Source organism: Canis lupus, chromosome 16 (assembly GCF_011100685.1).
Source record: "Canis lupus familiaris isolate Mischka breed German Shepherd chromosome 16, alternate assembly UU_Cfam_GSD_1.0, whole genome shotgun sequence".
In the NCBI taxonomy this organism is placed as follows: domain Eukaryota; kingdom Metazoa; phylum Chordata; class Mammalia; order Carnivora; family Canidae; genus Canis; species Canis lupus.
In genome coordinates, this window is record NC_049237.1 from 54141362 (window position 1) to 54167392 (window position 26031).

The following is a 26031-nucleotide window of genomic DNA, read 5'->3' on the forward strand; positions in this document are numbered from 1 at the left end:
CACTGGTTTCCCACTTCCGGCTCCCTTTTGTGCAAATGCACTTACTGTACAAGGTATAATTCCATTTACCTGCCCCTGCCCTTTCTCTGTTGCATTTATCTTTTACTTCTACATGTGTTATGAATCTGAGTCTAGAGTGCTATTCTTTTTACTTTAAGTTATGTGAAGAGAGAAAACAGTCATCTCTATTTACCTTCTAAATTAATTTGTCATTTTCAGTTCTCTTAATTGTTCTTTGTAGATTTGAATTTCCAGCTATTACACTTTTTTGACCTAGGGGACATCTTTTTTTTTTATTTTTTTATTGGAGTTCAATTTGCCAACATATAGCATAACACCCAGTACTCATCTCATCAAGTGCCCCCCTCAGTACCCATCACCCAGTCACCCCCGCCCGTGCCTACCTCCCTTTCTGCCACCCCTTGTTCATTTCCCAGAGTTAGGGAAATGTTCTGTCTTAGGGGACATCTTTTAACATTGTTTGTAATCCAAACCTATTGGTGGTGAATTTTACCTCTCCTTTTTCTTTCTCTTTCTTTCTTCCTTCTTTCTGTTGGTATACCTAAAAATTATTTTATTTCATCTTATTTTTGAAGAATATTTTCATTGGATATTAAATTTTGACTTGACAGTCTTATATTTTCTTTTAACACTTTTAATGTGCCATTCCAGGGTGCCTGGGTGACTCAGTTGGTTAAGTTCCAACTCTTGGTTTCCACTCAGGTCATGATCTCACAATCATGGGATAGAACCCCCTCACTAGGCTCTGCACTTAGTGTAGGATCTGCTTCAGACTCTTTCTCCCTCTCTCTCTGCCTCTCCCCAAGCTCCCTCTCTCTCTCTCTCTCTCTCAAATAAATAAACTCAAAGAAAGAAAGAAAGAAAGAAAGAAAGAAAGAAAGAAAGAAAGAGAAGAAAGAAAGACATCCCATTGTCTTCCAGCCTGCATTGTTTCTGAGGAGAAATCAGCAATCCTTATTACCACAGTTCCCTTGTATATGATTTTCTTTTTTATTGTGACTGTTCTCAAGTTTTCTTGTTTTCTTTGTTTTCACTAGTGTGACTGTGATGTGCTTCAATATGGTTCTCTGATATTTATTCTGCTCGGAAGCTTTTAGTATTTCTAAGTAATTTGGTGTTCTCAAATTTGAAAAGTTTTTGGACATTATTTCCTCAAATACAATTTTTCTTCTCAATCCCAGTTTATTCTTCTAAGACATGAAGTAAAAATAAATTAGACTACTATATATTTTTCCATCCAATTCCTGGCATCCCATTTGTTTATTTTTCTTCAAAGTTTTATCTCTCTGTTGCTGAAATAAAATAATTTCTTTTTAACTGTCATCAAGTTTTCTCTTTCTCCCCATCTTGAATCTGCTCATTGGTAAATTTTTTTATTTCTGCTATTGTACTTTTCTATTCCAATATTTCCAGCAGATTCCTTTTTTAATAGTTTCCATTTTTCTGCTGAGATTCTCTACCCTTTTGCTCAACAAAACTGATCTTTTTAAGAGAAACGTATACTAGTTGTTTTAAAGTTTTTCTCTGCTTAAATTCAACAACTGACCCATCTCAGATTGGTTTTCTTATTGAGTACTTTTTTCCTTGACTATGGATCAAATTTTTCTGTTTGAATGTCTTGTGATTTATTTAAGAATATATTGGATTTATTGGATAAAATACTGTAGAGACTGGAATTCTAAAAATCTTTTTCTGAAATGTGTCCATTTTTATTTTAGCAGGTAGCTCAATCACTGATTTTTATGATAAACTTGTGTGGACTTGAATTTTTGCTTTGTTAGTGTGGATTTGCATAAAGCCCAAGATTCCCTCAATTCCTGTAATTCAGTGGGAGTCAACCCCCAAAGTGTTTTCTTTGCACATCTTTCTAGAGCTTAATTTTAGGCTTTAAGGTATCTCTACAGCATTTCTTGAGGGGTTAGTGCAGATATTATTTGAGGGAATTAATCCTTAAATTCAGAGAAGCTTTTATATGATGTGGCTGGTGCTATGAAATTGCTTCTGTTGCCTTAGCTAAGTGCCAAGAGTATCAAGAAGGTAGATATTGAGGTCACTCCAAAGTACTTCTCTTCTCCAACACTGAGCAGTATCTCTTCCAGTATATCTGTTCTACTCTTAATCCCATAGTACCTTCCATCTCCACATGCATAATCCATTTTCTAATCATAGGCCTTTGACATAGCTTCACATAATCTTTTGGATTTGCATCTCTGCATCTGTCCCAATGCTTCACTTCACAGATTTAAGCTGCTTTAGATGCCCTAAACTCTGATCTCTGCCTCCTTATTTCATTGAAGAACCTTCATTCTCTCCTCAGTCTTGAGCTCCTTGCAATGTAGGAAATTTGCTCAGAGAAAGAGCTGGAGAAATCATGGGAGCACCCTGGCCTCTCTTCTTCTAGGTCCTTGATGTGGAGAGTTACACTGTTTATTTGAGCTATTTCTTCTTTTTTAATGTAGGTGTTAGGACTTTACACTTTCCTTTCAGTACTGTTTCGGTTACATCCCATAAGTTTTGGTATGTTATGTTTTCACTTGTTTGTCTCAAGATATATTCAAATTTCTTTTTTCATTTCTTCTTTGAGCCACTGGTTATTCAAGAGTTTTCCATAATTTCCACATATTTGTGACTTTTCCAGTTTTCCTTTTTTATTAATTTCCAGATCAATTCCATGGTAGTCAGGAAAGATGCTCGATATGATTACAATATTCTTAAATCTGTTAAGACTTGTGTGATATAACAGCTGCTCTAGCCTAGAGAATGGCCTGCACGTATTTGAGAAGAATATGTGTTCTGCTGTTTTGGGAGGGAAGCTCTATATATGTCTGCGAGGCCTATGTGTGTATAGTTTTGTTTAAATCCTCTTTTTCTTTGCTCTTCTGTCTGAATGTTCTATTCATATTGACAGGGTATTGAAATTGCCTACTCTTATTATAATGCTGTCTATTTCTCCCTTCAGTTATGTCAATATTTGTTTCATATATTTAAGTTTATGATATTGGTTGCATATATAACTTGTATATATTCCTGGTGAATTGACCCTTTTGTTAACTGGTCTCTACAGTCTTTAAAGTCTATTTTGCCTAATATAAGTCTGGCCACCTCTCTCTCTTTTGGTCACCTTTTGCATAGGATATCTTTGTCCTTTCTTTCACTTTCAGTCTACATCTATACTTAAATCTAAAGTGAGTCTCATGAAGGCAGTGTATAGTTGGATCTTGATTTTTTTTACTTTTTCGGCCACTTTATATCTTTTGATGAGTTTAATCTACTTACATTTAAAGGAATTATTTATAAGGAAGGATTTACTATTGTCATTTCTTAGTTGTTTCATGTCTGGATTTCTGAATTTCTCACAAAGAAAATGGTAGTATTATTGTCAAATTGGTGTCTCTGTAGAAGAGAGAGTCTGGGACTTCTTATCAGTCATCTTGCCACTTTCCCTCAAAGATCCAATTTTTATTAATCAGGATTATTTCAGGTTTGCAATGGTATTCAAGTTGAAACTAGCTTACACTAAAATAATAACAGGTGTAAATAACTGAAAAGTAGTGGCATAGAGCTTTTTAAGTAAGGCAAGGATTAAATAATATAGTTCAAAACTCTGTCTTTTTCTCTACCATTCAGGCAGATTCACTCTGAACAGTGAGCAAAGGTGCCTATCAATTTAGTAGCCTGAATAATAAGCTCCATCTGGAAAATTCTCTGATTGTCATGGCCTGTATCATGTGTATTTCCCTGAACCAGTCACAGTCTCTAGGAAAATGAGGTAGCTAGGGCTGTGAAATCCAATGTGTGCTCATTATAAGGCTGACAGTGATTTCAAAGACGTAATAAAAAGGATTCCCCACACAAAATGGGTTTCTGTTTTTATGAAGTGGGAAGAGTTGTAAGCTACAAAAACAACAGATTTTCTATCTCACTCTTGAAGATAAGTTTTATGACACAAAATTGAGCAGGGCATCATTATTTATAATGTCTGAAACATTAAAATACACGAAAATACCCAATAATAAGGGAACGGTTAATAAATGATGATATACAACTGACCGTTGAACAATGTAGAGGTTAGAGTCACCAACCCCTGTGCAGTCAAAAATCTGCATGTAACTTTTGACTTTCCCCCAAACTTAACTACTGACAGCCTACTATTGAATGAAAGCCTTACCAATAGCAGTTGATTAACACATATTTTGCATGTTATATGTAGTGTGTACTGTCTTCTTAAAATAAAATAAGCTAAAAAAATGATATTAAGAAAATCATGAGGAAGAGAAAATGCATCTACAGTACTGTACTACATTTATTTTTAAAATTCCATATATAAATGGACCCATGAAGTTGTTAAAGGGTCAACTGTAATCATATGACCATTAAATTTTGCATGCAAGTAGCTTTATTAACGTGGGCAAATGTGTTATAATGTTAAATGACAAAATAAGGACACAACTTTACAAGACTCTATGGAGCAGAACATAAGCATATAAAAGGTTGTAAAACACATGGGGAAATATCTAGGAATGTTACAATAGAAAGAGTAGATATATCTGGATATAAAATAAAATTCTCTTTTTTCATATTTCCCTATTTTTTCTACAACATATACAAATTTTATATTTAACAAATAATCAAAATTTTAAATTAAGTAGAGACAAGAAAGAAACTTATATGTTTACTAGCATTTATATTTGAAGATTTGTCTTGAAATTAGGATACTGGTATCACAGGAGGAATTATGAGGCGCGATAAATGTTTGAAAGCAGAGGTTTAAACAGACAAGTTGTGTTTCAACCAAGTGAGTGGAGAGATTTCATTTATTTTTAAAATGAAGACTATATTAGCAGGCATTCAGGGATTTGGAACCGTTCCGATACATGACACCAAGGTGCCTTTCTTAATTTTCTCTATAAGCAGAGCAGGTTATATTGGCACCTTGTTTAAGAAGCCGAGGTGTGTTCAGTGTTATATAGCCGATAGCCAAGTTTTAATAGAGGTAGAAAAGGATGCTTCTGTTCATTAACTCCACAGGGTTCACATTTGGCCTAGAACTTCAATAAAACCAAGAAATAAATGAGACTCTGATATAAAACTGCATGAACACTGGAAAGGCACCTGTCAATTGTGTGGCACTAAATAAAGTTGAACTTCTTTTAACAGGACCTGTTTCTAAGTCAAGTTAGAACCAATGACTCTTAGGGTGTGAGAGAGAGTAATTTCAGAAAACACCTTCCATCTGGATTCTTGCTGTTACGATTCTCGCTATTTTAATTAAAAATGTTTCCAATGATTTGTTTACTTATTATACGTAGCATTTATATTTCAGATTTGATTTTTAACGTCTTCGTGGTGCTCCTGTGAACCTACTGCCTCCCATTCTCTCTGCTTTCCACAGGCGAGCTAACATGGCACGCCACCGGGAATGGGCCGTGCGATTCCTAGCACCCACAGTACCATCCAAGTTGAAAAGAAGCAAATAATTATCAAAACAGAAACATATTAATTTGGCAGAGGAGTAGAATCTGCAATTTAGAACTCCTAACCTGGAATGTTTATTAGAGTTACAAATTCATGTATATGAGTGCTTCCCTGTCATCTGCTAGCTGTTAACGACTGTGCCCAAAGAATCAGACAAGATTTCTGTTCTCAGGGAGCTTACGATATTGTTGTGGACATGAACATATAAACCACCATGATGAGGTTAAAAAGTGGTGAGGACAGTAAGACGAAGTCTGCTGATTCAGCAGAAAGGAAAGGAATTTTAGCTTATATCTGCAACAGCATAGGGAACTTCAGACTGAGGGATTTTTTTTTTTTTCTTTTTTCGAAAAAGTCATGAGTTTAGGAAAAGTGCCCTCAGGAACAGCGATGAGCCCAGTGTGGCTTCAGTCTAAATGTGTGATGAGGAAAGCTAGTTGCGAGCAGATTCTTGAGAACCTGGATGCTGAGTCAGGGACCAAACGGGACCTTGTAGAGTGTGAGCAGCCCCTGAAGCGTTAAAGCAGCAGACTGGCCCAAATAGTTCTGGGCTTTAGTAAGAGAAGGCATGGGACATATGAATGATGGATTTAAAGGGCATGAAACTACAAACAGGGAGGCCAGTCAGATGCAATAATCCACATGAGAAAACAAAAGGAAATTAATTAAAGCAGTAGCAGCAGAAAGGAGGGCACACAATCTAGACAGTCCAGAGTCAGAGCCGACACATTAATGTCGTAAAATGTGCATTAGCTGCCATCTCTGTGATCACGACTGTGTTAAGGACCCCACACACTCATCCATTAAACCTTCAAAACAGCCCCCTGGAGCCACCTGTATTCCAGATGTGAGAATTGAGGGTCAGGGAGGTTAAGTAGTTCAAGGTCACAGAGGTAAGAAATGGTAGAGCAGAGACTGAACCCAGGACAAATCTGGTAGTACACACCCTTCAACTGGTCTGGGGGACCATGGGCAACAAGGAGGTGGAATCAGAGACGATCATGCTGTTTCTGGCATCAGTGACTGCAAGAATGGGGATGTGATTGCCTGGAGTGAGGAATATATAAAGGAAAGCAGTTTCTGGTAAACACGGATGTATATATTTGTGTGTGTGTTGGACACATTTACATGATCACCTTGAATATTGAAAATAAATATATATACAGTCGGAAGCTGGAAATTCAGGTTTGGGCCTATGCAAGAGCACTGTGAGCAGCTCTCGTGGACACGTTGTAGAAGCCACAGCACGGTGCGGTGTCCACGGTAGAGCACGTGGTTAGGAGACACCAGCCCTGGGGGCAGGTGTCTGTGAGTCCCCTCTTCAAGGATGCATCAAGGATGATGAGCCTGAAGAGAGAGGGAAGGAGCTTGCAGATACAGCTGAAGGTTCTGGAGAATGCAGGGTTAAGGAAGTCAAGGCAGACGGGAATTTTGAAAAAGTGATACTGAGAAATAAAACCACACCATTCCCAAAGGCTGAGTCTCAAATATCAAAGTGAGATCATCATTCTGGAGAAGAAGTGCGGGGTGTTGGTGGCATTTGGCATTTGGGAGAGCCCTGTGGACTTCTGAGAAGGAAGGTGGGTGGGGGGAAGCATCAGGCTGAGATGCAGAGATGCAGCGAGCAGGGCAGGTGGGGAAGGGGGTAGCTTTCCTCTCAGAACGGATGCTCTCCTGGTGGCTGTGCTCCTCTCTTGCTCCAATCCCACGGTGGAAATGTTAGTGTTACTAGAGCAGTAGCTACACTTGTACGAGAACATTCAACACATGCCTCCTCGCCTAAAAGAGGTGTTCTTCTCCTTTGGGCCTGAGAAAGGAAACAGAGTTAAGAATCCTGGGCAGATTTCTCTACCAGAAATGGTATGTGCATGGTACTAAACCTTTTTTGCCAGAGATGGAACCCTACTAATTTAAATTAACATGTCATAGAGTCTACTTACTTTGTATCAACTGACCAGTGGCATCTTGATGAGAATAAAAATTATGATTTTTAAAATTTTTATCACCTATTTTGGGGAGCCAGTCTCTAAGACGGCCCCCCCCCCATGTTCCCTACCTCTTAGTATCAGAACCTCTGTGTAATTATTCTCTGCGGAGGTTATTCTTGTACTGAGTGACTCATTTCTGTCTCTCTCTCTTTTTTTTAAGATTTATTTATTTGAGAGAGAATGAAAGCATGCAATGAGGGGAGGGGCAGAGGGAGAGAGAATCTCAAGCAGACTACCCACTGAGTCTGGAGCCAAGGAGGGGCTCCTTCCCACCACACGTGAGATCATGACCAGAACTGAAACCAAGAGTCGGACGCTCAACCAACTGAGCCACCCAGGCGCCCTGAGTGACTCATTCCTAAGGAATAGAATAAGACAGAAGACAGTGCATGACTCAGGAGTTAGGACATAAATGACAGAGCAGTAGCCATGTTCTGAGGACACGCGGGCGGCCTATGGAGAGGCTCCCATGGTGCAAGATTGAGGTGTTTGTCCATCGGCCGGGGAGCAGCTGTGGGCTGTCTGCTGCCACACGAGTGGGTTTGGAAATGCTGACCACAGCCCTGGAGGGCAGCTGGACGCACCTTCATGAGGGCCTCTGGGTGAAAACTAACCAGAGAAAGTGCTCTTGGTTTCCTGGACCATAGAAAGTGTGAGACGATGTTTGTTGTTTTAAGCTACTAAGTTTTGGGGTGATTTATCACATAGCAATAGATAAATTAATATGCCTTCTTTCATTTAGAAATAACTGAGCTTTTATACTGCCATTTTAGTTAAGATTAAATAATGAGTTCAAGGGATTTTTTACCTGGGAAAATATTCTAGGACCTGAGGGCGGCCCATTTTTCTTAAAGTTGGTATATAGAGGGGCAGTGTAGTTATAGGCCTGCATGACCTATTGACTCTTTGGATTCTAGAAAGAGACACATATTAGATACCTTGGGTTCAATTAATGAAATATATGAGGCCCAGAAGAAATACCCACCCCCATTTTCATGTGTCCAGATAAATTAAGAAAAACCTCTAGCAGAATTGAAAATTAGGCATTATTTTAAATTCTAACTTTTAACTCATATTCTCAAGAAAATTATATTTTAAACATTTTCTTTAAAGTTTAATGGGTGTAGCCTTTTGTTTCTCTCTGTGAATTTGACAGCAGAAGATGGCTTCTACTGAACTTTCCTGGCATTTTATTTTTGCGGCATTTGTATATTTCATTCTTAATAATGTCATTAAGCCTCATTCTAGAACCAGCGATAATGTTGGAAAGCACGGCTGGACATAACTTGGGATGGAAAATAAAAACAGTGAGTAAATTTTCAGTCTTACCTAGAGTCACCCTGGAGTAGATTAATTAACGAAGCAGCAAACTCATTTTAGAGCCTTCTCAGGGCAAAATGTGTCTTTCCTATGAGAGGTGCCAAGAGGATATTAAGAGAGCAGTGATTGGCCTTTTCGATTTTTGGATTTTTTTTAAGATTTTATTTATTTATTCATGAGACACACACACAGAGGCAGAGACACAGGCAGAGGGAGAATCAGGCTCCATGCAGGAAGCCCGACATGGGGCTCGATCCTAGGACCCTGGGATCACACCCTGGGCCAAGGGCAGACACTCAACCACTGAGCCACCCAGGAAAGTGGGTAAAGAGTGGCCTCGTGAGCGTGACAGCAGCCGGGTCTAGAATGCTCATCTCCTGGACAGAGGACTACCCACCCCTGCCCCCAACCACACACAGGCTGAGGAGCTAAGCCAGTGAGGAAGGAGAAACAAAACAAATCTGTTAAAGGGAGTGCTGTTTCCCTTCTGTGAAAGTAACTCTATGACTATACAACCTACCTCTTGTCTGCCCCTTTGCTCTGCGCTGGGGGGTTGGGGGGATTAATCTGACTGACAGATTTCAAAAGAAACCACTAGGCATGCAGAGCTAGCCCAACACTTTCCCTCTTGAGAGCTATCTGCTCCCAGCTGTAGACCGTCTCTATGGCCCCAGGGAGCTGGCTTTCCCCTAAAACAGTCAGTCCTTAAAGCCTTGGCAGGGTGGACAAGTCTAATCTTGGCTTCATTTCCCAGGCTTAGTTAGCCCTTAACAACTTAGACCTTCTCAGTTGTTGGGGGTTTTTTTATGGGGTTTTGTTTAGGGGGAAGGGTGGTTAGCAACATTTTCATTTTCCATATCCATTACTCTTCATCTTACTTCTCAGTTTGCTTAGAGCCTGGACAAGAAAGAAGGCCACTCTAGAAGGGAAAAACCAACACTCCCGTCAAAATTCGAGTCACAGGATTTACCCTGAAAGGTTCCAAGATAATGATACAAAATTTCCTTTCGATTGTATGCTTTTAGCACAATCCAGTAATATATGATTCAAGTGTCCATAGGATGCCCCCTTGGAATATACATATTTTCCTTGTTTATGTGACAACGAATAACTTGGGAAAAAATAGAATTAATAGCTAAATTGATCCTGTGCTCAAAAATCAAGTTTTGAAGCCTGGCATGAATGACTCCTAAACCCAGATCTGGTGAATCACAGAACCTCCCAGAAGTCTGTTTCTTATCTGCATCTGCATCTTCATGTGAGCAATGAGGAGGGTTGATGTGACGACCAGAGAAGACAGTGTGTGCAAGTCAAGGCCAAGTGCAGTACCTGACCTGCAGCAGGTGCCCAGTCTGTGGGAGCTGGGATTATTGGGTCCTAAAAAGTCTTTTTTATTTTACTCTATAATAATTCATTAGAGGCAAAAATCTGATGCCATTTTTCCCCCAGAGAATTTTTACATCATAAAGAAATTTCCTACAATTGTCATTTCCTTCTGGTGTTTTTATTCTCAGGAACACTTTCTCTGTTAAGCTTGCAATTAGTGCATCTGTCACTTTAGGTAAATGTTAGTTCATCTTCTCTCCTTCTGCTTTAAATTCATAACATGTCATTTTAAGGTAATTCAAACATTTTGTCAGCTTTCACCACTTAATTTGTATGAATTTTGGATCGAAGGGCAAAGTGAGGTCAAGGAATAAAAGTCCCTGTGGATATTGCTGTTAAAAAAAAAAAAACAACTTTTAATACTCTTAATATTAGATTTGCTTGTCGAATGTCCATGGTACAATTTAATAAATTCTGGTTTTGTTGCCTGAGTAAAAAGTTTCTTCTATCAGTCCTTCAGGAATTTTTTGGATAAATTCGTTTCTTGGTTAAATTATCCCATTAGCTGAACTGTCCACTGTTGAGAGAGTCTGTTGTGAAAATGAGACTTTAATAACTTTAAAGTGTCTAAAATTGATCTCTTTCCCAGCATATAGATCTACAGCTGCCAAGCTGTAAAAGAATCCTTACCTCATATCTGGTGCCCAAGGGGACTCTTCTGGGCTCCACTTTCCAAATTGGCTCATAGATACCGTGTAACGTACTTTACTTGGGCTCCTGTGTTCTCACTGCCCAATTTTATAGACTCAAATTTTCAGACATTGCCTAGCTTCCAGCTTATTCTTCATCTCCCGGGAGGTCTCCACTCCACTTCATTCTGTGCCCCCAAATCCTCTGCCAACACAAACCAAACCACTCTCTGGCCTGGTTTGCTTCACACAGGTTCCCAGGACCATGCTCAGAATGAAAGAGGAATGGCTCGTGGAAACCCTAAAAGCAGTTATTTAAGGAAAGAAGGTCATATTTCTAGCAACACAATTGCAGCATCATGCCATTAAAAATGATGAATAACACTATTCAAACCTAGACTCCGTTTTCGTGGATTATCTTACTGGTGTTTGTGTTTTTTCCATTTCCCAAACTTTTGTCACTTGGACTCTAACAATAGTCAGATTTATAACTTTAGGAAATGAATGGTCCCTTTCAAAGAAGGAAAATCAAACAAAAGATTTCCTCACCAAACATTAAAGAGAAGATATAAAAGGGAACTTACCTGAGTCCTGGAACCGCGGTGTATTTCTTTTCTTTTTCTTTTTTTTTTCCTTTTTCTTTTTTTTATAAAAGATTTTATTTTATTTATTCATGAGAGACACAGACACAGAGGCAGAAACACAGGCAGAGGGAGAAGCAGGCTCCATGCAGGGACCCTGACGCAGGACTCAATCCTGGGACTCTGGGATCACACCCTGGACTGAAGACAGACTCTAAACAGCCAAGCCACCCAGGCGTCCCTGCAGTGTATATCTTAAACTCTTTTATTGACTCTAACATAGAAAATATGTTCTTTTTCCCTAGCAGAATACACAAAATCTTTTCCCATACTGAAAACATATCCTTGCCGGAGGTAAACTTTTTCAATGGTAGAGAGGGAACATAGAATTATGTCTCATGTTTAATGGAAGACTTTCTTTACAGAGCCAAGAATAGTTTAAAGTTAATTTAGTAACTTGAATAAGATATAATCATGGGCATTAATATCAAGGGTACACCAATCATCCAAGTTCTCCTCTTCATCCCTCCCCCTTTTTAAAAAATACCTGATGAATCCAAACAACAGAAATAGTATATGAGAGGGTGGTTAGCAGTGAGAAGGAATCATGAGTCCAGTCTTACTTTTCTGCTTAATTGTGTGACCAAGACACTGCCACTTAGCAGTTTTCTCATTTTTAAAGGAGAACTAAAAATAGTTTCTACCTATTTATAATTCAGATTATTTGAGGAGGGCAGCCCGGGTGGCTCACTGGTTTAGCGCCGCCTTCAGTCCAGGGCGTGATCCAGGAGACCCGGGATTGAGTCCCACGTCGGGCTCCTTGGTGGAGCCTGCTTCTCCCTCTGCCTGGGTCGCTCTCTCTCTCTTTCTCTCTCTCTCTCTCTGTGTCTCTCATGAATAAATAAATAAAATCTTTAAAAAAAAGATTATTTGAGGAGATATGTACAACCTAATCAGCACAGTAGCTGGAGTATAGTAAATGCTCAATAAACATTAGCACTTAGCATCAGAGAAGGGGAATGTATACTTATTTAGAAAACAGTTTTGTGATGTAGACACTGAACAAGAAATTTTTACAAACTATTTAATCTACTCATATATTGGCCATATTGAAACAAAGTTTTTTGTCTTTTTTTTTTTTCCTGTTTAATTTCCTTTGAACACAGTTGTTCTACAAGCTCAAACATGTACATTGAATTCCTCCTGACATTTCATTTACTATTACATTCCTTGGGCTAACAGCAGGTTTTTAATCTCAAACAGATTTTCATGCCTCAATCATCTTAAAATATTTGCTGAAACTGATATTAAAAGAAACTGATGTAGCAATGCCAACATGCTTTAGATGGAGGTTTTCATTCCACACAGTATGGGAAACAATTTTTGATCAGACCATTTTCAACCTAAGGTAAATTTGGAACCAAATTGATTTATTTTGGGGTTCTCTTTACAGCTTCCTCAATAACAAATTCAATCTGTGCCCAGCTTCTAAAGTTAATCAGAGGCAGTATCATTTTTTCCACTGGTACTTAATTTTTTTTCTTATTTTTTACTGTCCAAGATCTTGGGTCTCAGAAGAAAACAAATTGCTTCCATTTCAACCAAGTACTCTATTCCCCATGGACTAGATATCTCCTTTAATTTCCATATCCTTCTGTGGCATCTCCATACTTGAATCTTTTAACTTCATAAAAGAAGTCCTGTTTGTGTTCTTTCTTTTGAATTGTTAAATGATCAAAACCACTCTTCTCACTGCTTTCCAAAGACTCAATCATGAGTCTGTTCTTTCTCTTCCAAATGAATGCAAATTACCTTGTGAGGGCTTGTCCCAGTCACTGACATTCTTGCTGCAGTAGAAATTGGTCCTTTCCTCTTAGGTCCTCCTCTGCCTGTGTTGTCAATCTTCCGGTTGACTCTCCACTTAATTTCTAGTGGAAAATAATTGTGATTGCTTTATATTTCTAGAGGGCTTCACTTAAATCTCTAATTATGCTCCAAACATGTATAGCTTCCTATCGTATTTGGTTGGACTCAAGCTTACCTGCCCACTATACTTCCTATAGCCCCTAGCACCTAATTTGAAAATAATAGGCACTAACTTAATGTTGTTTGAATTGAATACCTTTGTTGGAATGAATATTACTGATTCTGCTTCTTTTGTTTCCTGGCCATATATTAAGTACCAACCACCCGGTTATACGACAGTGCTGTAATATAGCTAAAGCTCTATTAGTTTACAGGAGGAAACTAAACAATCATGGTTATTGATCTCATGGAGGTTAGTGGGTATCTGCTCTGTGCCCACCTTTATTCAAAATATCATTGCAATTTTTATAAGTGCCTTGAAGATAATTAAGATAAGTCATATAATTTATTATATAAATTTATATAATTATATAATTATGCAATCTGTATATTTATATATTATGATTTACATATTTATATATAAACGTATATATTATATGAATAAGTTATAATTAATAAATTATATACTCTTGCCTATATCAAAAATGTTGTGCTCTAATCCCAGTCCCCTTTGCAGCTAGGATTGGTCATATCGCACAGTTCCAGACAGGACACATGCTGATAGATGTGAGGGAGCTTCTGGGAAATCTTTCATTTATTTTTTAAATTTTTTGAGAAAAAGGGAATAGCATCAGTGACATCGTTCCTTTACCCCATAACCAACCTTCAACAAAGACACAATATCTGGCCCTGTGGCAGCCACCTCCTAATGGGAAGGTGAGGACACCAGACTCCCCAGGGAGCAGCTAGCCCTGTCATCCCTGGAATGCTGAGTCATTGCCCACAATTGACTAACTCTTGACTTCTGGTTGTCAGAAAAGGAAATCCTTCTATGCTTCTGTTGCTCTTTCTTGAATCTCATCCTCATTTCACAGAAAGGCACAAAAAGGAAAACGTGAGTCAGAGACGCTAAGGGGTCTAAGGCTGTGCATTTGTTCTGTGACATGTGGGGCAAAGTTTAACAATGAATGCAAAAGCTGACTTTTCTACGACCTCTATTCGAGTGTTCCAGGTGATAAGTTAGGCAACCTGAACTCTACGTACATACACATTTGTACTAGTTGTAACATTTCATAGCCAATGTGCTTTAAGGCACTCATTGCCCAATCTTATCTTTGAATCTTTCACTTGTGGTATATAATTTGTTTCTTAATAATTTTCAAATAATGTAGCTAAGCAAGGGGTGTTAGAGATAAATTTTTCCACTTTATATACTGTCTGTCTTACTTAAAATAAAAGCATTTTTATGGAAATCTGCCCCACCGATGCAAGATCAGAATGCCTCCTCTGAAAAGTTCTCTTCAAAAAAGTAGGAACCCATGTCATAAAACAACGTGGGCATTATTCCCACAGATAAGGCCCTACTATACAAAAGACTGTGTACAAATTTATCTGCGGCCAAAATGTTAGTTTTCCCTCATGAAAATATTGCCCCCAAATTCCGATCATTCTGAAAAACAATTAACCTGTCAAGTTTAAAGTTTTTTGGGACTATATCCTGCCATTGATATTTATTTTAATCTCCTACTGATTTCTGTGGGAATTCTTCTTGTAGAATTTAGGCAGGATATAGCCCCAAAGGAATTTCTGCAAAGAAGCTTCCCACTTTCAACTCTTTGTGTTTGATTTTTATTAAGTTTAGGTCATGACCCTGTACATCTAAAAATAGATTTACAGGCTAAACCTCTGATAAGGTCTTCTATTTTTAGATTGAGGCTGAAAGGTCAATGAGAATGCTAAAATCTCACAGGAACAACTACATTATAAATGATTTTTAACCATATGTTTGGTCCAGTTTTTTTTAAAGGAATATATTATTTTAATATATCTTTTTTACTTTATATGTCCCAAGATGTCTATCTGCCATGAGATTTATTTTTTTAAATGCCCGCTTAAAAAAAAATAAAAATAAAATAAAATGCCCACTTAGACCATGTTTGAAACATTTTAAAACAGTAGATAATAGTAGATAGTCATTAAAAATTATAGTAATAGGGGTACCTGGGTGGCTCAATCAGGAAAATGTCCAACTCTTGATTTTGGCTCAGGTCATGATCTTATGGTCATGGAATTGAACCCCACAGTGGTCTCTGTGCTCTAAGTAGAGTCTGCTTCAGATTCTTTCTCCTTCTCCCTGCCTGTCCCCCGTCTCTCTTCACTCGCTCTCTTTCTCTCTCTCTAAAATAAATACAATCCTAAAAAGAAAATTGTACTAATGATGACTATAGAAGTATGGATCTTGGAAATGCTTTGGCATGTTGTAAAGTTTTAAAAAAGCAAAGTAGAAAATTATATAATTATATGTATACATATTTGCAATAATGTAAAAATGTGACTAAATAACGATTGGATGATAATAGAAATTTAAATTTTGTCTTTTAATTGGTGAATTTTCTCTCTTATCAAACTGCCTAATGTTTTGTATCTTATTTATTAATGTTAAAATTCAAATGCCAACAACTAATATCATTTACCTTTAAATTCACCAAATTCATATGAACTTAAAGTTATGACAAAAACTGAAAAAACTCAGAGTAAGGACTCTTAAGAAAATGCTGGTGAGCACAGCTTAACATATAGACTTATCAAATCACTCTGTGGTATGCCTGAAACCAGTGTAACATTGTGTGTCAACTAAACTTCAATAAAAGATAAGAATGTGCTGGTAGTTTCAGTTTTTAAATCAGTGATCTCTGGATCCCTTCTAAAGCAGCAAAGGGCCTCTATGGTCATGTGGTAACCTTTTTTTTTTTCTTTTCTATTGTCATGAAAATATCTTTATAAGTTATGAGATACTTACAAAAATTGACCCAAGAGAATTTTTGACCTGGCTCTCTCTACTTGATAGGGTTATTCTGTGATCCAAATGAGATGGTGTTTCTCTGAACACTTTGAAAAGTACACATGAGAAGCAGCATAATAATTTTCAATATTACTCCAAATATTTTCCAGATTAAGCCCATCATTGGATCTCAATTGTATAATAAAGAAATACGATGAAATGAAACAAATACAAAACAGGTAATTATAACATGGACTCACACTGTTCCTTGTCCCTTAAGAAGAAACTGATGCTAAAATAATTTACTGTTTAAAGCTGCTGCGCTGAGAAGCTCTCATGCTGGAGAAACAATTTCCTGGCTCCATGATACAAACTGCAGATCAACCTCATCCCTCCATTTCGCTACCTGAATTCATTCTGAGCATGTGTAAAAGTGGGGCTGAGTCTCTTAGATCCTTTTTTTAATATGGGACTCAGTTTGAGGAGTGTAGTTAGCAGACAGCTTTTGCACCAAGGTCATATTCTTTTCAGGATGGTCCCCAATGATGGTTGATGCCAGAGCAAGGCTGAGGTACAAAGCCTGCTCACCATTTCTGCCTGACTGGCAACCTTGCTCTGGACCTCCCCGCCGGCTGCACTGAGATTTTGTCAGGTGCATCAGGGCCTGTCAGGTCCTCTAGTACAACCTTGCTTCCTCTCTTTGCCTCTCACAGAAGCCTTTGGTAGTCCTATCTCCACCCAGTGTCTGCTTCCCAAGAACCCAACGGACTCCAAGAGTCGTCCAAGAAAGCTGGCAGGAAAGATGTGCTTCCGAGACTGGATCTCCAGCCACCCATTTGACAATGACCATCCCAGTGGTGTGCGAGCTGTGAATAGACCCTGGCACAAAGAGGCAGCCCAATCACTAAAGAGTCACTGATGTGACTTGAGAGACTATTCCTATGGAAGGAAATCCCATGACTGGTGAATCTAACAAGAATTGGAAACAGCATACATAATAACAGCAGAATCAGTTGGTTGCCATTAAGTCACTGCAGTGTCCTTCAGAATGAAAAGCTGATACTTTTTAACAAATAATTAAGAATCAAGTATAAAGACCAGAGTCCTCATTGCTAGTCTAAAAGAAGCCACTTTTCTCTCTTGGGAGAAGAGAAAAGGCCTAAAACAAGACTGAGGATTTACATTATAGCCACTCATCTCCAAAGACAATTGCAGCCTCAGCTGAAGCAGCTCGGTTCTACCAAACTTGGCTAGGTAGACCTGGAATCCAGACAACTGAGATACAGATAGCTGGGCAGATGTCCCTTGAGATTTGAATTCCCAAAACTCTTTTTTTTTTTTAATAATAAACTTAATTTTTAGAGCACTTTTAGATTCACAGCAAAATTGAGTAGAAAGTACAGAATGTTCCCATATATGCACAACCTCCCCCCATCAACATCCAGACTCTTTTGAACCTTCTGAACCTACAAAGGTGAGCCAGTCCTTCTTCTCAAGAGCTATCTCCACTCCCATGGAGGAAGAAAGGACAGAGCTACTCCGCTACTCCCCTGCAGATCTCTCAGGATATTGCCCATCACTATAGTTCAGTCACAGCATAACTGAGCCAGGGACATGCTGCCTCTTAAAGGGATAAAGAGCCTTTGCCACAATACCAGCAGCAATGTGGGATGGCAGGAGTCAGGGCAGTCCTTGAGGAATTGGATTCAGAGGTTTTTAATCAAGAGGCTGGAAAATAAGAGAGAGTTTATTGACTTAGAGCATCTCTTGTGATATGGGACTTAACACTCTGCCAAGGACCCCATGGGGTGATGCAAACCTGCTGCTGGAATGGCTCCTGAGGAGCCTAAAGAAAGCAATGGTTCATTGTAAATGGAACTGAAATTCCTGACTTATTAGGGGGGATTGTAGAGAAGTGATGAAAAGGCTCAGAAACATGACCATGATAGAGTGGTAACATTCTGGTGATGCCCTCAAATCATTCGTATTTGTCCCCGCCTCCCCCAACAGAGGAATGCTCAGAGGACACAGGAGACTCAGAGGCTCCAGAATTAGCTGATAAACGAGGATATCAGCCTCATTAAGAGGCCTGCTCTGTAGCCCAGGGCCGAGAGAGGAAAAGCTTGCCTCATTGAAAGCAGAAGAACTGCAAAGGCCTAAAGCTATGAAGCTAGTGGCTTTTAAATATCAAAAATCTGAAAAAATAAATAAATAGATAAATAAATAAATAAATAAATAAATAAATAAATAAATAAATAAATACCAAAAATCTGGGAAGCAGGGATTTACAATGATCGTAACAACTATCCAGGTCAGAGTGGCCCCTGATGGGGTTTGCTTCATGGGGAGGTGTGGAGATGATGAACAGAACATGGAGTCCTCAGCAGAAAAATACATGTGCAACCAGTGAGGGGGCTATTTCACGAATAATCAGAAGAAAGCAAGAGCATATGAATGGGAGAGAGCTGGCTGTCACTCCATGAAATAAGCCATAATCCTGAGGCAGTTTTCAAAGCCGGGAGCCATTAACTGAAGAAAGAGCTATTTCCACAGGAGGCAAGACCCTTCAGCAATACTGCAAATGCATGCTGCAACCATGCCTCCACTTGTTCTCCCGAAGAACCTAGAACAATCTACTCAGGTTACTATTCCCTGAGGAGAGGGCATTTCAGGGACTATTAGACACAGGTCTGAGTTGATATGGATACCTAGACAGCTAAATTATCCCCTTGGCTTCCCTATCATCATAGAAATATATGGGGTCCAGGTAATAATTCGATTCCTGGAACAAACCCAAATTACTGTGAGACTATGGGTCTCCAAATCCACCCAAAGGTCTTTTCTAGAGTTCCCAAGCCTACACATACATTTGACTTTCTTGAAAATCACAGTCACCTTCACAATAGGTTCTAGGCCTGTGTAGTGAGAGCTATGGGCAAACCTCCATCATTGCCCCACCACCACAGTCAAGAGAGTAAATGGAAAGTATACGCCAGGAAGGATAACAGGACAGTGCCACACTTACAGATCTAAAGACAAAGAGGTCCCGGTGTCTATTATAGCTCCATTTTATTTGTCACGCTGGCTCCTGCAAGAAATGGTTGGATCCTGGAAAATGATTATAGACTTCAAGTTAGGCTGACCAGCCACCAGGATAGAGGCAGCATCATTGCTGTAGCAGATGAATATGGCCTCAGCCACATGGCATGTAGCTAGTGACTTAATTAGGACATTCTTTCCCAATCAACAGAGAAGAGCAGGAACCATTAGCTTTCTATTGGAAAAAATAAACTTGCACATTCACAGTTTTTCCCCAAGGCTTTCTTGATGACCTCATCCCACCATATCATCTGTAGAGATCTAGACTTTTTTGGATATTCTACAAAACACCACATGGATCTATTTTATCAGTGACATCAAGCTAATCTGGCAGGATGAGCAAGAAGGGCGTGTGGAGACAGTTGTACTCTGGAGGACAGGGAAGTGATCTGTAAACATTCAGAGACTGTCACTCCTGTAAAGATATGGGAGCTCTGGTGGTCAAGGACATGTCAAGACATTCCCTTCACAGGAATAGGCAGTGTTGCATTTTGAATTACTACCACTTGGAACAAATCACAACTCTTGGTACATGTGGTACATGCCTCATTTTGGAGGCAACACATTCCGTATCTGGGAATACCTCTCTGCCCATACGTTGACGAGGAAGGTGCTCTACAAGCACTGGAATTAAGATTTGAAGGCATTGCAGCACCAGCTCAAGAACAATTCTCTGTGAGGATAGGATCCCATCTTCCAAGACAGGTTGCATACACTAAATTAGAAGCCTTTATACGGTGCTGTGGACCCCAATATGAAGAGCACGTTGGTTTGGGTACAAGGATGAGCCATCATCATTCCTAGAGACTCACCCTTACAACTCTGGACTCCCCAGGGTTATAGGTCCTGGTCCTCAAAGGAGAAAAATAAACATAACAGTTAACATTTAATAAACCCTTAATATGTGCCAGACACTATTGTCTGTGGTCTACAGGTGTCAAGCCATTAATCCCATCAAAACATTGTGGAGTACTTACTATCATCAACTTCTGGCTAATGGAGAAACCAAAGCACAAAAAGGAAAGTTGCCCAAGTTCACATATTTATTAAGTGTAAAATTCAACCACTATGAATACCAAAATTTATGACATAGTGTGTCAGATAACATTCAGTTGATATTAGCCAGACAAGACCTAATGGTCACATGAGATGTTACAGATGGGCCTTCATCACGTAGTGGGGCTCGGAGGCAAGAGAAGAGCTAATTACTTCTAGCAAAGTCATGATGTGTCTCCAAAATCACCAGAGCTCCTGCTATTGCTCTCAGCACAGGGTCTAGGCAGCATCTGCAAGACACACTGAGCCGTGAGGGCCAGATGTAAGAGTTGCTTGCATCGCAATTTGCACCAGTAGGGGAGCATTCTTGTTCTTTGGGCCAAAGAACAGTTGTTTAGGGCCACCGTATATGGACCAGTGCAGCTCACAGATTTATGATTTATTTTTCTTTCAAAATCAAAGAGGAGTTCCCTTAGATCATAGGACTCTCAGAAGCCTTATGAAAGTGAAAGATCCTTGCACTTCTATGGCATTTATTTTTCAGGTTGGGTAGTCATGTATCTTACAAGGTAATAGGGAGCCTGCCTGCCATGTTTTCTATATGTCACTAGGGTGATGGCCAGTTATGATGTTCTGAGAATTGATGGTGTAATTACTTATCCTTGCTGAATGACTTGGGACACAGACACGGAAAGGTGACATAACCCTGTGACAAGGCAGTGAAGATGTACAGCTGTCTCTGTCACAGGAAAACAAACTTCGGCTATTTACTGGTTTTGGAGATAGAGAAAAAAGCATTTGTCAAATCAATGGGTGCTTAGTAAGGGCCATATTGATTTGCTCCCATGAAGAGACCACATCTTGTACAAAATCGCAAAATTGAATCCCCACTTGATTAAACTTCTGATAATCTATAGCCATTCTCTGTGATCAGTCTGCCTTTTCACTAGCTGAGCTGGACAGCTAACTATGAAAGTGATGAGGATCTCCACTCTCACATTTTTCAAGCCTTAAATGATATTGCAAATATTTGTAATTTCGCCAGGTCTGTGGTCATGCCTTTGATTTATTCCCATTGTGGGTGGAAAAGACCCCAGAAGCTTCCACTTTAGCTATTCCTAACAATGATAATAGCACTGCACTGGTGAATACTCAATCATCGCTCCTCAGGAAAATGTGTGTATATATATATATATATACACTAAGGTTGAGGGATCGAAGACTATCGATACTAGGTCTTCGGAGACACTATTTACGAGAGAAAAGCACAGGGTAAAAGCAAGAGCAAGTGTCTGATCTTCTGTGGTCCTTGAATTCTGGAACAGCACAGATAGATCTTACAGAACTTGACAAATGATATTAGGAAAGATACCCCAGCTTTCAGACTTGGAGATTTTTAAGCTCCATGATTAGGGAAGTACCAGCCTCTCCCCTGGCAGGATCAAAGGCTTGAGTTCAAGTCTCATGGTTACAGTAGTATAACAAAGCAGATCATTGGCCTCTGAATTCCTACCCTGGTGATTAGGGGCCTGGGGTCTGGAACATGTAGCCTGAGTCCACTTCCTCAGTACCTCCCAACCTTGATTGCTAGAGCTGGCTAGAGCAATATCTAGGGAGATTCCCAGGAGGCTAGCCTGCAAAGAGTTAGTGCTAGGTTGACCATAAAGATCTAGGTAACTTCCTTTTCCTTCTTCTGGTTATTCTTAAAATATCCATTGAATCATTTGAGGAATGCTAATCAGGAGATTCAAAAAATATTATCAGGTTGCTATTGCAAAGCTTCTCAGATGCACTCCTGGCTTCTTCAATCAAAGGACTTTGAGGGGCAGCCTGGGTGGCTCAGCGGTTTAGCGCCTCCTTCGGCCCAGGGCGTGATCCTAGAGACCTGGGATTGAGTCCCACATTGGGCTCCCTGCATGGAGCCTGCTCCTCCCTCTGCCTGTGTCTCTGACTCTGTGTGTGTGTGTGTGTCTCATGAATGAATAAAATCTTAAAAAAAAAAAAAAAAAGACTTTGAGTGTGGAATCAAAGGAAGAACGGACATTATGATCGTGTCTAAGCCAGAGCTTTGCTCACCTGACCTGTCCTTGCTCAGATATACATATCCAGTAGGACCTGGATGCTCGGTCTTCAGAGCCCTCTCTAGTCAGACTGACGAGGGGAGAAGTTAGCCACGTATATTAGATTTACTCCAACATTTTTTATCTCCCAATGTCTTTGGATTTCTTTACTGATTTCATTCCAAACATTTTCTGCCTCCTCAGTTTGATTCAGCAAGAGCCACCTGAGACTTTATTTTAGTCACTCAACCCAATCTTTATCATTACTTCCAGCTGTTAAAGCCACACTGAATCCAGAACTCTGGCATTCCTATGGATAAAGTCAGCCCAACCTAAAACTCTGTGTCCCCCTTTGTTCAAGCAAGCTTAGACCCATTCCCCAGATTATTCCGGATACGAATTAGGAAATTACTCTAGTTCTTGTTGTGTGAATCACATCCTACTGGTCTTGACTATTTAATCTCACCTCCCTGTCCCCTGCCCCCAGTGTGATGGGATCTGATTTAGTTTAGGTTTAGATATAATAGAGTGTGATGATGAGGTTAACTGGCTTCCCACTGAAATATAATTCCCTCCTGCCACTGAGATTCTAAGTCTTTAAATAAGGCAGGAAAAAGCTCTCAGGAAGTAGAAAGGAATGGCTTCACCTGGTATGGGAAGTTTGTTGGGGTTAGATGCCTGAATTCCTTTACGCCTGTAAATCCATCCCAGAGAACCCCACATTAGTGCTAGTTGTTCCATTAATACCAACCATGTCCCTGGCTGTTTCATCAGATTTCTGTGAAGGTTGTAAAGCACAAGGGTATGGAGATCTACAACTGCAGAAACGCATAGCACATCTGCTTTTTCTGCTATTTCTGTGCTCACGAAAAGATGAGAGATTCATTTAGCCATTGGAGGAAGCCCCTGAGATTTAATCTATACATTGAGTCATGAATTTGAAACATTGAACTCATCATGGTCTTTCTTTAAACTTTAATCTTTTCAGTGTCAATAAAAGCACACCACAGATGCTGTGTCTTGGCCATGTCAGCTCAGCCCCTCGAATCCTCGCCTTTGATGGATATCTCAGATATCTGATTAAGCTGTTTGCCGCTGTGTGCCATGGCAGCCACATTTCCATACCTTGACGCTGTGTAGACGCCACTGCCTTCAACACTTGATTGACCTTCAGCAGACGCCACTGCTGAGTAATTGCCACTTCCCAGGGGACTTCTGACTACAACTCTAATATCAATTTCTGAGTCCATTAACATATTTGTGTCTGGAAAAGGCAGGAACCCCTACAACACTGGTGCAACTACTATAGGATCTCACGGAAGAGGATATGTTTCTTCTCTCTACGTTGTACCCGTGTGGGCCTCATCTTGAGGCTCTTTCACCTACAGGCTCTAGGAAGTATGCCAGTAGCAACCAATGCAGGTCATGTGGGAGAAAGAGTGGCTTTTCTTGGCTCTGTGTCATGAACCAGGAACTCGAGCCAAAGCCTAGATCCAACAGAACTTCCTCATGTCCTTTTGCCGCGAGAATGAGTTACCTTCTACAGTGTGCATTCATAATTGTGGATTCTGCTAAAAATCATCTTTTATACTTGAAACAACCCTCTGTCCTTTCTGGATTCTTTACTTTGTTATTACCATGAGGCCAGGTTAGTGTAAGCTCTATCAAGGCAGACACTTCCTTTTATGATTTTTTTGCGCCGTGTTCAATAAATACTCAAAAAGTATATGTGCAGTGGAGGAGAAAGACTAGTCTTGGAGAAATCTTCCCTGTAGCACCCAGACGTGCCTACAGATGAGCAATCCAAGCCGATATCTGCTATGCGCTGGATTGTAGAGTATAAAATAGTCTCTTTCCCTCGGTGTAATTTCTGTTAGGTTTGTTTTCCTTTGCCTCTTGTGATCTGAGTGGCCTATTAGTGGCCAGGGTTTGGATGTGGATAAAAAGGAATGAGTAAATAAGGCCTATTTTTAGCCTAGACTCCCCTAACCTGTCTAGTCTATACAAATGAAGTCACCCAGGCTCTTAGGTTTCCAGCAAATGAGAGATTGATCTTATGCAGGAGTTGCATTAAGACGAGACTCTAAGAACACCAAAATCCCCTGATCCCTGCCTTGGCTAGCCATGCTTCCTTCTCAAAAGACCCTCTATGTACAATTGTGGCAACATAGGAAACACAGTACTCTCTTATTAACTGGGGATTTTGTGCCAGAGTAGAACCCCAGTGAGTAAAGTTGAATCATGTGGAAGTATTTTATTTTTCCTATACCAGTTAGGTCTAAATATTCCTGAGTCAAGGAGGCTTTCATGCCTGTTCTTTTCCTCCCAAAGTTTGAACCAGCATCTCAGAACTCACTATAACAATGAAATACAAAACCCTACCTGCCCAAATGATCACTGGAGAGGCCATGTTTCCCTCATGGATAAGTCACTATTAGGAGAAGTGGTTTCGATGACCAGCCTGCAATCTGAACAATTAAAATCCTCACCCTTCCTAAAAAAAAATAAATAAATAAAATAAAATAAAATAAAATAAAATAAAATAAAATAAAATAAAATCCTCACCCTTCCTCCTCAGGATGAAGATGAGAATGGAGAGGACAGAGCCAGCACACCCTGGCTCACAAAAACTGAGGCCCTCAACACTGAGGATTTGAAGCCAAAGACTTGAAATAGCCAAAGGCATACTTGGTTTGCGGTTTCTCTTCTCACTATCTTCCCTGTGCCCCCCAACAAAGAACAGCTGATGGAGAAGCCTCAAGTTCAGGATTCCAGCCATGCAGCTTTTTATTTTCTCCTTGGAGTCCTATCTAATAGAAGAGCGAAATTCCTATTAAAATGTGTATGAAAACATATTGCTGTATATTTGGAAATAGAATGGCATAACGCAAGGTGACTTTAAGCACTATGTAATCTGTCTTCCTATCCCCTGAGAGAACAGCTCACAGGTCATTTTGAAAACATCGTTATGTATCATTTCCTTAGGGCTCTGGAACAGAGAGTGGTTTGGGGTTGTGCAAGAAACAGATGCTGACGTAGGGAATCAAGGGCAAGTTGTTGATCTGGGATGTGATCTTGGGAAGGGATCATGGGGCATGGAGAAGCGAGGCAGCAAGGGGAAGGTGTTGATACAGGGCATGTTAAGAAGCAGCTTACTGCTTAGGACATTCAAGGGGTTGGTGCAGATACAGACAGAGGTACTTCTCCCTAAGAGGTGAGGAAGTTGGGTTGTTTACCCCCCAATTCCTATCCATCATGGCCCATAGGGTGCTACAGGGGCATAACTTCTCGAATCTGGGCATGCCAGAAGTCCTCAGGCAGAGATCTCCATGAGACTCTGGAAGAAAGGCTTACTCCTCAGAAAGAAGGTGAGACCACAAAACGTGGTCAGGAGCTCCCATAGCTCCTACTGCCCTGTTTAAACTACCATTGGTAAAGTTACCTTGGGTTAATGCTCTTAACCAGATTACCTCCCCAAAATCTGATTTAAATCCTTTTTAATATCTTCAGAAGACTATAAAATAATGTTTTTCAATCTTCATCGATAGAATAACATCTGCTTATGTATATTTCTTCAAGATCATCATGTGTCTCCTCAACCTTTATGAAACATATCTATAAAATAGTATTAAAGACCATCTTTGTCATGAGCCTATATTATTGCTCATT

The 26031-nt window shown here is 39.7% G+C and overlaps 1 long non-coding RNA gene across 3 annotated transcripts in view; it reads right to left on the reverse strand.

Annotated features, from left to right (window-relative positions):
• LOC111090357 overlaps positions 1-26031 on the reverse strand; it is a 41401-nt gene that overhangs the window by 13386 nt on the left and 1984 nt on the right. Inside the window, exons 2-4 of one of the 3 annotated variants that reach the window (XR_005371681.1) lie at positions 13213-13328; positions 10821-11120; positions 6393-7303 (exon numbers count right to left, since the gene is read on the reverse strand). This is a non-coding gene — a long non-coding RNA (uncharacterized LOC111090357). Of the gene's footprint in view, positions 1-6392; positions 7304-10310; positions 10523-10820; positions 11121-13212; positions 13329-26031 lie in introns of those variants that run through there. The other 2 variants (XR_005371680.1, XR_005371682.1) reach the window with 2 other exon arrangements.